Source organism: Talpa occidentalis, unplaced genomic scaffold (genome assembly GCF_014898055.3).
Source record: "Talpa occidentalis isolate TD23 unplaced genomic scaffold, MPIMG_talOcc4v2.1 talOcc4.11, whole genome shotgun sequence".
NCBI classification, from domain to species: Eukaryota; Metazoa; Chordata; class Mammalia; order Eulipotyphla; family Talpidae; genus Talpa; species Talpa occidentalis.
The window spans coordinates 27,678,788-27,694,662 of NW_023601104.1; the positions used below are offsets into that span (position 1 = coordinate 27,678,788).

Genomic DNA, 15,875 nt, shown 5'->3' on the forward strand with positions numbered 1-15,875 from the left:
GGAAGCATATTCAGCCTATGGTCACAGTTTGCAGGCCCTTCCCTGAAGTAAACCAAAGAAGACAAGCTCTACCACTGCCCCAGTCCTGTATTTCCAGCTCTGGGGTCTCGGGCAAACCCCTTACCTCTTTCTCTGTTCAGTTCCCCAAATGGACTGTGGGGAATGGAATAAACAGGAGCCCAGGGTTGTGGTGTGGGTGCACAGGTGCCTGCAGATCTCAAACCTGTCCCCCTAGAATGGCTCACTCTACTATGCTTTATTTCTTAAAGTTCAGCCTACTGGCTTGTAATTTATTCTAGGAACTGGCCAGCAATTTATAGCCAGTGTGTTCCCCGTATGAAAAGCTGAACACAAGCCTACTTGGTTCCTGCTGGCTTTGTGAACTTAATTCCCACTAGAAGTTCCCTGAGCACCTTCAGGAAGTTCCAACACCCTTAGCTGGTCAGCCTAGAGGCTTGCAAATTTATGTTTATTTTCCTCCACCAAACCATGTATCTGGCTCCTTTCACCCATCCCTTCCTCCTTTCCCCCTACTCCCTCTAGTAACCAATATCTTCTTTTCACCAGTGTAGAGGCAGGACTGGGCACAGTGCAGGTTTTCTGATCCCATGCAGATCGGGTAAAGGAGGAGTCAGAGTCCTCAGTAGTTTTGCAGGTTTTTTATTGGGGTTCAGCGGGTACGTGGCAGGCAGGGGTGCTGGCTGGGGGGCTGGGAGGCTTGCAGGCCTCCCAGCCCCCAGCAAGTCTTTACTCTATCTGGGCTCTTTGGAGTTCGTTCTGCTGCTTCTCGGCTTCTCTTTCGGCTTCGGCTTCGACTGCTACTGCTACTGCTGCTGCTGCTGCTGCTTCTGACGTCCCCGTGACGCAGCCCTTAAAAGCACAATCTTAGCTCAGCTGAATCCCATCTACCTATGCCCACACCCTATTCCAGGTGCCCGCCATCAGGCATGCTTTCAGGACAAGGATCTATCATCTATCCTGATGGCAGAAGGGCAGAAAAGCCTGATATTTTCTTTACCCTACAACCAGGTTCCAATTTTTATTTCTTCTATTGCTTGTGTGTAATTGTTTTTTGGGTATTAATATTCTGCAGATGAGTGAAACCATCGGAAATTTGCCTTTCACTTTTTGACTAATTTCACTCAATGTCATCACCTCAAGGTCCATCCATTTTGTCACAAATGCTGCTGTTTCACCTTTCTTCACAGCTGCCTAATATTCTATTGAATATATGCTCCATTCATTTGTTGAAGGGCCCTTGTGTTGGTTCCATGACTTGGCAATTGTAAACAGTGTTGCTATGTACTTAGTTGTAGATAGACCTTTTTGTTTTAGATTTTTCTTGTTTCTTGGATAAATACCTACTAGCAATATTGCTGGGTCAAACAGAATTTCCAGTTTTATTTCCTTGCGAAATCTCCATGCCATTTTCCCCAGGGGCTAGATCAGATTGCATTCCCACCAACAGTGGATGAGAGTTCCTCTTTCAACAATTTGTTAATTCTGTTCTTTTTTAGAGGTTTATAAATTAAAAGGTAACTGGGTTTTTTTCTTATCTTCAGCCTCAGCTCTCTCTTACACACTGAAGTCTTACTGACTCCAAGTTAGATATTTCCTCTTAGCAAAATGAGAAGACAAGTGATCTGCTCCTCATGGAACCCCACGCCCCAGTTTTCAGAGACCCCATCATGATTTCCAGTGACTACTCAGACATTCCTCACTTTGCCTTCCTCAGATACCTCTTACAGCTTTGCCATGATCTTGTACTTGACCTTGGCCAGGTTCCCTGTGACAGTCACTTCGGTGTTAACTTAATTAAGTTCTTGTTACTTGGCCAGTTGTTTGGTTAAACAATGGTTTTGATGTCTCTGGGAATATATTTTTAGATGAGATTACGATTTCTATCAGCAGACCTTGAATAAAGCAGATTCCCCATCATAATACATGCAGGCCTCATCTAATGTGTAGAAAGTTGTAAGGACAGAGACTGAGTTTTCCCCAAACTGAAGGAATTCCCCTCAAGAGTGCAAGCAGGAATCTAGCCTGAGTTTCTAACCTGCTGCCTTGTGGAATTTGGATTCAAGACCACAAATTCAATTCTTACTTCAACTTCCAATCTAGCTTACCCTGTGGATTTTGAACATTGCAGACCCCATAATCATGTGAGCCAATCCTTAAAAAAATTATGTGTGTCAGTGGTGGTGGTGGTGGGGAACAGTGGACTATGGTGGAGGACTATGGGTACCTTAGTGGGGGGATGCGCTGTGGTGACATGAATCTGAGGTGGTGTGACCCTATGCCTCTGAATCACAGTGTTGTTAACTGTGTAACTGCAATTAAAAAAAATTGTGTGTGTGTGAGTGTGTGTGTCCATCCTTTTGTGGGTCATCTTTGGAGAGCCCTAATACTCTCCTCTTCTGTGTGGCTGTCTTGCATTCTTTATTAGCCTCTTCCACCTCTTTTTTGCTCCCAGTCATTTATGATTATGTAGATAAAAAGGCACTTCAGAGTGATAATCAGTATCACCCCTTAAGATTTTGGTGAATAAGAATCACACTTCTCTGTCCAAACCCACTGGCCTGGTTTCTGTTCACATGTGCCCCCCACTGCTATGCCTCCACCACCACCCCCACCCGTTCTCAGCTTCTCTTCCTTCCTAAATAAATTCTAAGACTGGGGTCACAGTCTTCTGGCATTTTTGTCTTCTAACAAACTGACTCCTGCTAGGCTTGTTGACCAGCTTTCCTCTTTGCTTTCTCTTCCTTTGGAGATGAAATTGTGAGCAAGGCAAGATATGTCGTTAGCTGTTTTTAGCCGCCTAAGATTCCGGCTGATCCCAGATGGTTGAAGTCTTCCTTCACTCCTGGAACTTGCCTGCGCGCCAGCCTTGTGTTAGGCCCTTGTGTATTATCCACCACTCCTAAAATAGGACTCCCGTTGCCCTCCACATTGGCACTGTCTCCCCAGGTTGGCATTTGCATTCCAGGGAGAACTTGCTCTACTTCCAGTCCCCTTCCATGATTTCCATTCTGTTACTGTTAACTGCACCATACAATATTCCTGTCCTCAGTATATTCCATTGCTGAGCCCCAAAATTAGATTCTCAGGATTAGAAGATGCTAATGATCATCAGATCTTCTCTGTAAAGGTCTCTTCAGGAAGTTTAAATACCTGCAGTGTCTTGAAGTTCACTTTCTCCCCTCCCAGTCCCTGCTGCCCTTCTTTTTTGGGGGGTGGGGGAGCTGTTTATTTTTTTTAAAAGCTTTAGCTTACCTGGGTGTAATGACTGTGGTCCATCTAGGGACGCCGGGAGGATCAGGGTGCTCAGAGCTGGAACAGTTCAGCCACATTTTCCAAAATCAGTCTCTTCAAACCCGAAGATGAACTGAGAAGGTAAGAAAGGAAGGAGGAGGAGGACTTTTTGCGTTAACTTCCCCCGTAACAAAATGTGGCCAGGCTTCCACTTGGCAACACCTATAACACTTATGCTCCTCCTGTGCTGTATCTTTTTCACTTTGTCACTCAATCCCTATTTTCTGTTATCCCTAAATTTCTACAGATTTTTCCTGGCCCTCCATACCATTAATTTAAATGTAAGAATATGAGCAAAGAATTTAGCAAGGGTGGTGCCATCACATAAAATCTAAGGAAGAGAAAGAAAACTGAAATAAATTCACAGGTTTTTGCCAAATCAAAATTAAAACCTTATTTGAAAAGTAAAAAGGAGAGTAAAATAGAGTGCAATGTTCAAAGTGTTTAAACCTCTTATACAAAGAGTTCTGCAATAAAGTTACAAGAAAAATCAAGCATTTAATTAGGAAAACTAGGTAGAAGATCTGAACAGAAAACTTAAATGGTCAGTCAGTAAACAAATGAATAGCTGTTGAAATGGATGTTAATTTTTCAGTATTTGTGAAGCTCAAGATGTAAATGAATTCTGGTTCACATACCCTCATTTCTGAGAATGTATTCAACAGAAAGATTTGTACACACAGGTAAAGATACGTAAAACATTGTATAATGAGGCACTGTAATAGTAAGATGAAAATAATAATAATGTTACCTGAGACAAGTAAATACTAATAAGGGAGAGGTACAAAAATTATGCTGCAGTCAGACTCTGGAATGCTACGCAGAAGTGAAAAGAACAAAGATGATCATCCACTGAAGCAGAAAGATGGACATCTTTAGATGCTAAAAACAAAGCAGAGACAGTGACAGACCAAATGTACCTACTGACTCCATCTGTGAAGATGTGTCTGGGCAGCAATACATGTGGGTGACATGGGAGAAAGTCAACAAGGATACCCCAAACTGCTACCTCTGGTCCCTCTGAACCCTGAGACTGGACAGTACAGAGGAAGGAGGGGGACTGTCCCATCTAACTTCATGAATTCACACCTGTCACCCCAGAATAGTGCTGGGACTATAGGACACTTCCTTTTTTTTTTTTTTTTAAAGATTTATTTATTTATACAAGCACTGGGCACAGTCAGAAGCGCGGGAGGGTGAGAGAATTCACCAGAGCCAGAGCGGGGAGCAGAACAGGCAGAAGGACCGAAGTACACTGCTGAGGGGAGCAGCAGGTGGCAGGAGAGGTCTGTGCGCCATGTGGGACCCTCCTCCGGTGGCCGGGTTGCAGCCGGGGATCGAACCAGCGCCTCAGAGGTTCCAGGCAGCTTCGCAACCCAGCGCCCAACCGCTGCGCCACCGGGGAGGCCCTAGGACACTTCCTTTTGTGTGTTTTTTCTGTCTCTTTTAAATAAATGTTTTCAAAACCCTCCTCTAACCATAGCACGTGGCATAAAATAAGTGCTCACAAGAGCAGCCCTTAGTCTCTGACCTTACACTTTGCTTTCCCTTCTCCCACCCTCTGCACCCATCTCAGTGGTGTCATTGATTTCCCACCTGTCAGAAGAAATGGGAAGCAACGGGTGGGGTCGACAACTTTGGCAAAGTCTTCATGGCGTGCCAGAGACACCGTGAAGAACCCAGCCCACCTCCCACTGGGTGGGGCCCACACTGTCCAGGTGGCATGGCCCCTCAGAGCAGCCACCCCCCCCCCCACTCTGGGCTCGTGCTTTTGAGGTTTTGGTGGTCACTGAGGTGAACACCCCAATGTGCCCCACACATTCCATAATTTAGCACTGAAAGTTCCCTATCCTGGGCCTGTAGTGCGGGCAACCACAGAGCAAGTTTGCTATGATCTGGGCAGACGGGTAAAGGAGGAGTCCTGGGGCCCTCAGTGCCTTTTTCAGGCTTTTAATGGTCTTCCAACACCATTTGTAGTGAGGCAACCAAGTGCAGGGCAGGCAGTGGGGTGGGGGGCGGCGGAAGAGAGGGGAAGGTGGGGAGGGCCCTGGAGGCTGGCAGGCCTCCCAGCCACCTCCACCCCCCACCCCCATGGCGAATCTTTACTCTCTGGGCTCTCTCTGGAGTTCTCTCCTGGTCTCTCGCCGGTGTCTACTGCACCCCACTGCACGCTCCTCTACTGCCACATCCTCTGCTCTCTGCTGCGGCACCTCTGTGTCGCTGCCCTCATATGCCCAGCCTCCAGGCTCAGGTGTGCCCACTAACACACACCCATACTCTAGGTGCCGCCACCCTGCCTATGGATAAGACCACAGGTGTCGATCATAGATGCTAATGGCAAGAGGGCGAAGACAGCCTGATCACTTCCATTTACCTTACAGGGCCCCTCTCCAGACCCAAGCAAACTGGGAAAGTTGGTTATGGTTTTGAACATTTACTCTGTGCTAAGCATGGGATTGGGTGCAGTGATGGTGGGCGCAAGACCGCCAGGTGCCCCTTACAATGCAAATGGAGACAGACTGGTGAGCAAGCACCTCTGCCCTGATGGGAATCATCTGGAGGAGGTACACGCCACATGGCCTGGAGGAAAACCCAGATCAGCTCTCCCTTCTGAGATCTGGACCTGATGTTGTCCACACCATGGAAGTCTGCTGCTGGGGGCAGAATTTCAAAGGTGCAGACTTTCTTTTCCTGTATAGGGTAAGTGGAGATGCTCAGGGTTTACATTGCTGCCCTCTGTAGCATCACTTGCGGCCTTCACTGTGCTAATGCAGGAAGCGACTAGGACGTGGGTGTGGGACAGGGGCCTGATTGTGGACACCTGGAGAATGGCACCCTTGAAAAGGCTGAGGGATCAGGGCAGCGTCACTCAGAAGACAGTGGCAGAGCACAGCTGTGAGAAAAAGAGACCATGAGAGAATACCAGAGAGATCCCAAAGAGAAAGAGTAAAGATTTGCCAGGGACTGGGAGGCCTGCAGCCTCCTGGCACACCACGCCCCCAACTCCAAGAGCTCCCTGCCTTGCCAGCTTGCGGGCTTGACCCATAACAACTGGTATAGAAAGATCATGAAAGCCTGAAAGAGCCATTGATGGCTCCAGGAATCGCCTTTACCCATCTGCCCTAACCAATAGAGAACCTGGCTTGTGTCTGCTGGCTGGCACTACACCCTGGTCTCGCCCATGCCATGTTCTTGCATCCTTCCCACCACTACCTCTTCCTCTTCTGGGGTCTTCTTCTAGGGCACCTCAGGGCTCCTCCAGAGCAGCTCCCCCAGTCAAGCCACCTTCTGGTAAGAAGAAAAAAACAGGCCAGGCCCTGCAGACACTAGAGCAGTCCCAACTTTCTGGGGCTTTCCCTGAACTAACTGAATGAGGGCCACTGTAATGTGGCCTTAATAAATTAGTTCCTGGACTCCAGGATTTCAGCTGGCCCAGTCACACCCTACCCTTTCCCCAGAAGCACAGTTAATTTACTTGTACCACCCCCCAGGTTCCAGACCAATTTTCTTTAGTTCAGTCACCTCTCCAAGTCTTGAAGCAGCCTTCCCAAATGCATCCCTCACCTCTCCCTCTGTTCTCTCTGCTCCTCTCTTTGGTCTGCCTCATTAGCACGGCCCTTCAGCCCTGGGTGTGCATTACTGTCACATGAAGAGTGTTTTTAAAACACCAATGCTGCTCCCCCTACCCCACCAGACTAAATTAAATTGGAATCTCAGGAGAGGGACCCAGGAATAGGTAAGGTTTAAAAGCCCCTAGATGATTCTAATGTTCAGCCAAGGCGGAAACCCACTGGCCTACAGTTGTTCTTCTTTGTTAAATGGTAACCTCTCCCAGATGTGGTACATATAATGCTATAGGGTAGTCTATAAGGGGAGTTAAGCACACTGGTTCACTCCTCACCTATTAGATAACTTTGACCACCACTCCAGTTCTAAGCTCAGTTTAATTTCTTCTGTCCTGCCACCATTTTGCCCCATTTCCCCAAAATCCATCTGCAAAATGTAAGTAAAGACAGAATTTGCCACAAAGGGTTGTTGGGAGTACTAAAGGAAATAATAGAGCTGAAAATACCTAGCATTGTACACGTACTAAGTACTCCATACTATTAGCTATCAGTCACTTACTCTTTAGTATAAATGATTGTATAATTGTTTTCTAGCAGGTGGTCTTGAAAAGAGAGGGAGAATGAGGAGCCTGGGTGCTTAGGGAACAAAGGAAAGCAGGACTGAAGCTCAGCTTTGTTGATGTCATAGATTTGGCTCAGGATGTCATTTTCACTATTTGCTTTGTCACCTTTTAGGTCACCTTTCCTGTCTGGCAGTCTCGTTCTTAAGGATAACTGTTGTATTGTCCCCTCTTTAACCTGAGGTGGATAAAATAATGAGGATCCTGCCTTTTCTAAGGAGCACCAGTAGCGAGCCTGTGGTGGTGGGGGCTTCCCAGTCCTGATTTGTGAGGTCATTCTTCTGGATAAATAGAGAAACTAGAACTTGGCTTGCCAGAGGCCTGGAGGCATCATGCCAGTTCTGAGCTCAGTTTAATTTTACCAGCCTCGAATCTTTTTCAATGTCATCCAACACATTACAGGCACTTGATGAATATTAAACAATAACAATAACAAATCGTTGTCTTCGGCCTGCAAAGTCCCCTTTCAGCACCAAAGCCAGAGCTTGGCCTGGCATTTTTGGAAGGAAATCCTGCTTATCTCCTTGTCCTTCCAGCACTCCACCCAGGGGTAGAGAATTCCTGGGCTACAGTGACTAGGAACCACAGCTTTGGCCCACTCTGAAAAGGGCTCATGCCCCCACAGAAGTAGGTGGGGGCTCAAGGAGGCAGGAGAAAGACACAGCAGTGAACCCAGGAGCTGCTAACCATGAGCACAGGCCTCTTATTCCTGAAGTCAGCCTGCAAACCCTGCTGTCGTCAGTCAGAATTCCTTATTCTGTCCTGCCACCATTTTTCTCCCTTTCCCCGAAATCCAGGATGGCTAATTGGCTTCATCTCACCTGTCCATTCTGATCCATTGGTCATGGTCACTCTCAAGGAGTCTATCAAGAAGTCGGTGATAGTGACTTCCTTGGGGAAGGAGGCTTGGGAAGACCCTGACAAGAAACAAAATATGTTGGAGTCATTTGAGTCTGAGGAGTTAAAACAAAGTCAGGAAGCTGTTTTGGGTGGGCTGCAGCACACGCAGGTAGTCCAGGTGTGCTCAGATACTGCTACTTCCTGAAAGAAACGAAACAAAGCCCACCCATCACAGACCACCAGGACTGAAATTCAGCCAATCATTGCTGAGCTACCTTCACCTGATTTGCATGTTATGAATTAATGGGAACTCACGTGACATCTAGTCTAATTTGTTTAGTGAATCACACATCGGAGCTTGATGGACTTCTAACCCTATAAATGAAAACCGTCTTGCCTTTTCTATGTAGATATAAGTTCTACCCCATCCAGACAATTGGGAGCGCTATTCAGAAACTTCTTGAAGCATGTGTCCTGGGCAGTACTCCTAAAAAAATCAAATAAATGCTTATGTTTTGCTTCAACCAAGCCTCATTCATTCCGGAAGGCCAATCTTCTTCCTTGCATGCCTTTTTGTATCTTGTTGAGTTTTGGGTCATGTACGGATATATCTATCCAAAAAGCTAAATCTAAAACACTGTAAAGAATGGATGGAGAAGCTGCCCTTTGTGGAGATAAGGCAGAGAACCGACCATGTTCTATTAGCCAAGTCAGCCATTGTGGAGGAAGGGGCGTGAGCACAAATAGCTACTGAATTTTATTTTCTTTTTAATGTTTTAACCTGGAAAAACAATCATGGTGTGGTTACAGATGTGTTTTATCTTAGATCCCACTCCCTCTTTGTGTGCATTTTCAAGTCGAGCAAAATCTTTGCCCACCATTAATGAAAGCACCACCTGTCACCTGTGTTTTTATTACTCTCTCTATGCTCAGGAGGATAAAGGATAGAAGAAAAATACAAGAAGGGAGCTTAATAAATAAAAGTTTCCAAAGAGACAGGAAGCAAGAGAAACCAATGTTAAGAGGATGGAAAATAGAAGAACATGTCACAAAGAAGCAGAGGAAGCAGGAAGCTCCATGCCCGAAGGCATAGGCTGCATGTAGTGAATTCACTTCTCTCTCCATCCGAATGGTCCTAGTTACGAACCATCCTTGGCAGAGCTGAGAAAATTGTCACTCAGATCATTAACTGTGTTCTGTGGTTCCCATGAGGAACCTGGCTGGAGAAAGGCAGCATGAACATGTCAAAAGAAGCAAGTGGGGTTCATCCACAGGAGACTGTTCTGATCTGGGAAGCAGCCAAGCCCTGCGCGCCCCACAGGACAGAGCCAGGGCAAAGTCATATCACCATCACCATGTGATGTATATACTATGTGTGGAGATTGAGCTTTCCTCCCTTTCTCCAGTAGACTAGGAGCTCCAGAGGAAAATGGCCTTATTCATTGCAAATTCCACTGCCACCACACCCACACCCCCAGGGTACTGGGAACACAAGACATGCTCGTAAATATTTGTCTGATGAGGATAAATGATGATCCAGCATCAGCGGATGTGAGGAACATTCAGTTGAGGGGCCAGGGAAACCCATTTTACAGATGCAGGGAGGCCTGTTTCCCCTGACTAGCTTAAGCGTGCCCTCCAGGGACATATCTCAGTTACTGCTGCATCCCTAAAGTCAGCCAGGATGTGGGAGCTGGGAGCACTTGTCTGTGTCTGAAGAATTTTCAGGATGGTGGGCAGCACACATACTGAGGACACATGGGGGCTCAGGGGAACCTGTCAGTTTCTGACAGAGAGCCCTTATGTGGACATGGCTGAAAGGGCACAAAGCAAACACCAGGGAAAGCCTCCAATGGGTAAGAGGACTCCCTGGCCCACTAGGCCCTGCCATGAGACCCCAGTATTTCCCTTTATTTAAGCTTGTAAGGCTCTGTGGAATTGTGCTTTGGGTTGGGAGTGTGTGGGGATAGGTACCACATTAAGGTGTTTCTACCCGTGATGCTTCGTTTCCCAATCAGCTGGGCTGCCAGCTCATGGCATTAAGAAACCTACAGGTTTGGGTGAAGGGAAGGGTGTCAGGAAAGGCAAAGGACCCACAGGGACCCTAGTTTGAGGAAGCACCTCAACCCTGTGGAGAGTGGGTCATAAGTGCAGGCGGAGAGGACTGAGGAAAGGAAAGGTTTAGGGAGGTCTGAGCCCATGACTTCAAAACTGAACTGGAACTGCCTCCAGCAAGCGCATGTCCTGGCCTGTGTTCCTTACCTGGGGAGAGATTCAGTGCCACAGGTAGGCAAGGGATGCCTTGGGAAAACCTGGGGATCGGCTAGGCCCAGGGGAGACACTTCTCTTCAAGGTTCACAGTGTTCCACACGGGCTAGACTCACTAACAGTGTCCTGGTCCAGAGAGGGAGAAGCCACAGCATTTTTCTACCTGTTTTATAGATTAGAAGACCAAATACCCATGGGATGAAATAATCTGCTCCAGGTCACCTGGCTAATAAAGAAAAACAGAGAATTCAAGTCTGGGACCCCTGGTCCTGCCTCCACCCTCACATCACATTGCCCCCTCTGGGATATGTTACTGAGGCCCACCCTCACTGTCACCCTCTCCATCTCTCTCCTAGCAAGCACAAAGCGCACCCTCATACACGGCATTAAGGCAGCCATGGCCACCTACTTGCTCACAAGTGGCCTTGGACCTGGGCTTAGGGCAACATGGAGTCCTAGTGGGTTCTCCTCCCAGCCCAGCCCACATCCTCCTCTGAAGGATGGATTCCCTGGGGTTTTTTCCTAAAAATAAGCATGATTCTGATTCATTTTAATTTTCCTGGCACACAGTAGGTGTTCCATAGACATCTATAAAAGATTAATAAATGGATGATACACATGTTGATGGAAAGCAAATATTAAAGGAGGAAAGAGGTTGATTACACACAGCCTCGGTTCTGGAGCTCTAGCAGCGATACCACCCAGTTTCATGGTGTGTATCCCCTACCCAAAGGCACATGAGCATATACATAAACACTAGTCCAGGATCCAAAATGTGAGAATATGAACACTAATTATTTCAAGTCAAAAAATATGTTAGAGGCACCTCTACTCCTCAAGATGTGCTTGAAAACTGTTCGCACATTGAAATTCAACATAGCTCCTGCTAATCTTGCTAAGACAGCTAGAGCTAATGGCACTAAAACCTCTGCTGTCTTTATATGTCTTTATCCAGGACTTGCAGAACGGCAGGAGTGCCAGTCCAGAGCTTGCAGGTGGCATTGGTGGGATCTGTGGGAATGGGTCAGGCCCTTAGCGTCCAGCCATGGCTCACACTTACATGGCAATGCCCAGGGCAGGCATACAGTTAATGCTCCCTCAAGCCCAGGTGCTAAGGCCCCATCCTGTGTTTGCAGGAGTGCTGGCACTTCCCAGAGGGTCCAGATTGGTCCCAAACTTAAATGTTTGCTCACCATTCTCCTAATTGCAGCCATGCATGTCAGAAACATATGTCCACATTTGGGGCTCAGAAATTATTTATCCCAAAATTTATAGAACAAAAATCATTCCTTTAACAAAGAATGAGGGGGGAAACAGGCAAACAATTTATAAAAACAGAGCTCCCTGAAAGAAATTTCAGATGGGGGTGGGGGTGAAGAAAAGACAATGATTTTGGAATTCCCAAGAACAGAGCTCACTCAGCAACTGCCAATGAAGCACCCACTGGGGTGGATTAGATTTTGTACACTCAGCACCCTGATCAAAAGGCCTCTCTCCTTCCTCAGAATCACTCTCCTCACTGTCTCACAACACTGCCATGCAGGGGAGATATCTTTTTGCTCCATTTTTAAGGGGTTCATAAATGGGAAGTCCATGTCACCCTGAACAAACTCCTTGTTTCATTTTGCCCACTTTAACATAGTGCTGAGCTTTTAGTCCCGAGAAGCTTAAGTCACCCCGCCACCCTGTGGCCATAGTGAGAACTGCAGCCTCTATGCAGGACAGAAGCCATGCTCTGGAACAATGAGGTCTCAAGCCACATGCAATATTTAAATCTATAATAGAGATGAGCTCCTCTTAAAAGTCTTGACAGTAGTTAGTAATTGCAATGGACATTGGCTATTTTCATACGATTATCCACAAATTTCCTTGTGCTAAAAAGGACTGATTTGTATACTTTTGGGTTCATTTTCTACAGAACAGAATGGCTAGGTTTGCCCAAGTTCATTCTTCTGCCTTGGTGAGGGACACCCTTCAACCTGTGTGAGGAAGAAGGCATTGCTGCCATTTTCTAAGGATATCTGTATGGAACGTCACAATCTACTGGTAACACACAGCCACTTGAAATTCAAGGAGACTTTAGAAAGTCTTTGAATTCGGACCTAAATTCCTACTGCTACAAAGGCCTGAGAAAATAGAAGCAATCCTTTTTGAATCAGATAATGTGAGTTCAAGTCTAATTTTTCTTATTTGTGAAGTGGGAGGGATAAGAGTCATGCTTTCTGGTTGTAGGTGCATTCAGTGATGTGCTGAGCACATGGCATAGCATAAAGCATAGTAGGACATGCCCCAGGCCATGCTCCAGGTTGTCTAGCATGCTGAAATGAGACTGCCTAGAGCACCAGGAACCACTACCCCTTCGTTAGAATTTTAACCCTAGAACAATCTGCCTTGCCCATTAAATATGAATTTGGGAGCCACACTGGCAAAAGGTCCTATGACCCAGAGGCTCTGTGACAGAATCTTGCCCTAATCAAGGAAAGCATCTGTTCTGGATTTTCTGGATTCTGGTTTCAAATATTGCAGTCCATTGTTTCCCTAAGGTAAAATGTGCTTGGAGGGATGCGGCATTCAGGGTTCAAGAAATGCAGTCCCCAAAGCCCAGTGAGCCATCATAATCCATCCCCACAGAGCCCCTCTGAAACAAAGAGATAAAGAAGATCAAAAATGAAAAAAAAAAACTCCTTGGGTTTCTGAAATCCCAGTCCTGAAGTGCAGGGCTTTCACAGTCCCCCTCTCCAGGAGTCAGAGGGTCATCTCTTGAGGGAGGTCTGAACCCAGGGTAGACCCTGAATCTTCCTGGTCTCTAGCTGACCCCAGCTGTCTTTCCCAGAAGCATCAGGAAAAGACCCCTACTCAGAGCACTGGCACAGCCGGTAGCTGGTCTCCCTCTAGTGGTTGACAAGGAAAAAACAGTCTGGAAAGATGCAAAACGGATCTAACCAGGCAAGCCAAGTGAGTTTTTCGTTCAGATTTTCTTCCCTGTGCTCCAGAATTGCCAGCACACATCTGCTTCCACGTTGACTAGTGGGCAGGCTCTGGTGCCTCCTACTTCCAGTCCAGGGAATGACTTTCAATTCATAACAACTCACAGAAACCTTGGAAATATTTCTGAACGGCAGCTCTCTCCACCTCCAAGAAAAACAATGAAGTTGGGTTTTTGGGAAGCCTTATTCCCTTGATGTGTTTTGCACATGGTTCTCCTGGTGCAGAGAACTTTCAAGTCTGGGCATTAAATCCAGTCACAGCTCTTTCAATAGGAGGTCTGAAAACCGAGACAAATAGTGGCTGTTCTTTTTAAAACGCATCACTTCTTTTGCTGAGCATTTGGTCTTTTTATTAGTCCCTTTAAAGTGTAAAATCTATTCTGCAGCACACACCCATTCATATGAACCAGCCTCCAGTAATGCTTGGAGCAGATGCACTGTGGCCTATTTTGTGGGCACGCAGGATGGGTGCCTACATTTTCATGTAAATTAAAAGTCATTAACATGAATTATTTAAGCACTACATAAAAGGTTATGGATATTTGTTTACTACATACTTTTTGCAGTTGATTTTTGATACAACCTACTAGCTGTAAAGCACTGCTTGAATATGGACAGTTAACAGCAATGCTAGATCCAAAGTTATAAACTCAAACTAGAATTTACTCATGGGCTACCTTCTACTTGGTTTCTCTGAGCACTGAGCACCATGCCCAGACACTGCACATATGATCTCATTTCATCTTCCCAACCCCTCCACGAAGGAGGTGTTATTATCTCCATGTTATCGTTAAGGAAACTAAACAGAGTCACTAAGTGACTGGGAGCCACACCCATGTGTTGGAAAAGTTGGTCTCTCCACTCAGCTTCAGCGCCTCCTCCATAAATACTAAAACTGCTGGCAAGAAGGACCCACTTCTTAAGTACCCTAAACCAGAGGATGCTGGCTGAATGAAATGCAATTTTGTAAAACAGAATTTCAAGTCAGAAAGGTCAAATTAAAGTAAATGCTGGAAAGAGAAAGATGGATAAATGTACAAATATTCAGCAAAGGTTTTCACACAAAGATGCTGTCAGGTCCTCTCATGTATCCAATCCAGCACTTGGAACCTTGATGCACTTGGAACCTTGAGGACCCAAATCAAACTGAGAACAAAAACTGGTACGTACTCCCAGGGAGACACAACATCCCAGTTTACTGAGAGCAGAGCTTTTGGGAAAAAAATAATAATAACACAAATAAATGGTCCCAGCAAAAAAAAAAAAAAAAAGAAAGGAAGGAAGGAAGAAAAGAAAGAAAGAAAGAAAGAAAAGAAAAGAAAAGAAAGAAAGAAAGAAAGAAAGAAAGAAAGAAAGAAAGAAAGAAAGAAAGAAAGAAAGAAAGAAAGAAAGAAAGAAAGAAAGAAAGAAAGAAAGAAAGAAAGAAAGAAAGAAAGAAAACAAAGACTGACTTTCCTGGCTCTTCCTTGCAGCACTTACTAAACATTATAAACAATGTAAAAAAAAAAAAAACTTAAAATGATTAATTAATCTTAAACTTCACCTTTTCTAAAATTAAATGCCTCCAGTCTGAGGGCCTGGCTGCCTTGGTCTGGAAGGAATTTAGTTAGCATTTATAAACTGTCAGTGTAAATATCTTTTCAAGAGACACACATATGATTATTTTAATTCAAGAAGCCAATTCAGCGTTTATAAAAGGTAACTAAATCCGTCAGCATGCCCATCATTTTCTTTTTGCATTAATGAGATGGTGCTTCATAAGTTAATTCTGAAGTGTGCAATTCAAGTGTGTTTAGATTAGTAATAATTATGCACATATTAATATATAAGTTTACTGCAGGAGAGTTAAAATAGGGAAACTTTATTCTCAAAATTCCAAGAGCAATTGTAATTATAAGGTTTTGTTATACCTGATTGTTTCTTTATAACTTCCCTGAGGCCAAATGGCCTAGACAAGTGGAAACTGGCCACTTCTGGGTGTCCAGTGACTGCACTGTTTGGCCCAAGGTAGGTGCTCAATAAATGCTTCTTTAATTGACCTGTGCTAGCAACTGGGTTGCTGGTTAGATCCACAGAAAAGTTTCTAAATTTCAGCAGGGACAAGCATACCTGCCATTCTTTCAAAACAACTCCAAGCTCATTGCAACTCAGGTCTTTTACTCAATGGCTCGCTTCAAAAAAGGTATGGAAGGGCCAACCACAGGATTCTCAACAAGGAGACACTCAGGTCAGACCCTACCCAACCCTTCCCACTGCAAAACGGTTGCCCCTTTCTTATGTCA

The 15,875-nt window shown here is 45.5% G+C and overlaps 1 protein-coding gene across 1 annotated transcript in view; it reads right to left on the minus strand.

Annotated features, from left to right (window-relative positions):
• Window positions 1-751: 751 nt before the first annotated feature.
• Window positions 752-15,875, minus strand: part of VPS13C (vacuolar protein sorting 13 homolog C) — a 194,053-nt gene continuing 178,929 nt past the window's right edge. Inside the window, exons 85-87 of the mRNA XM_054687747.1 lie at window positions 8,320-8,415; window positions 3,274-3,385; window positions 752-870 (exon numbers count right to left, since the gene is read on the minus strand). The gene's annotated coding sequence lies outside the window, so the exon portion shown is untranslated. The remainder of the gene's footprint in view (window positions 871-3,273; window positions 3,386-8,319; window positions 8,416-15,875) is intronic.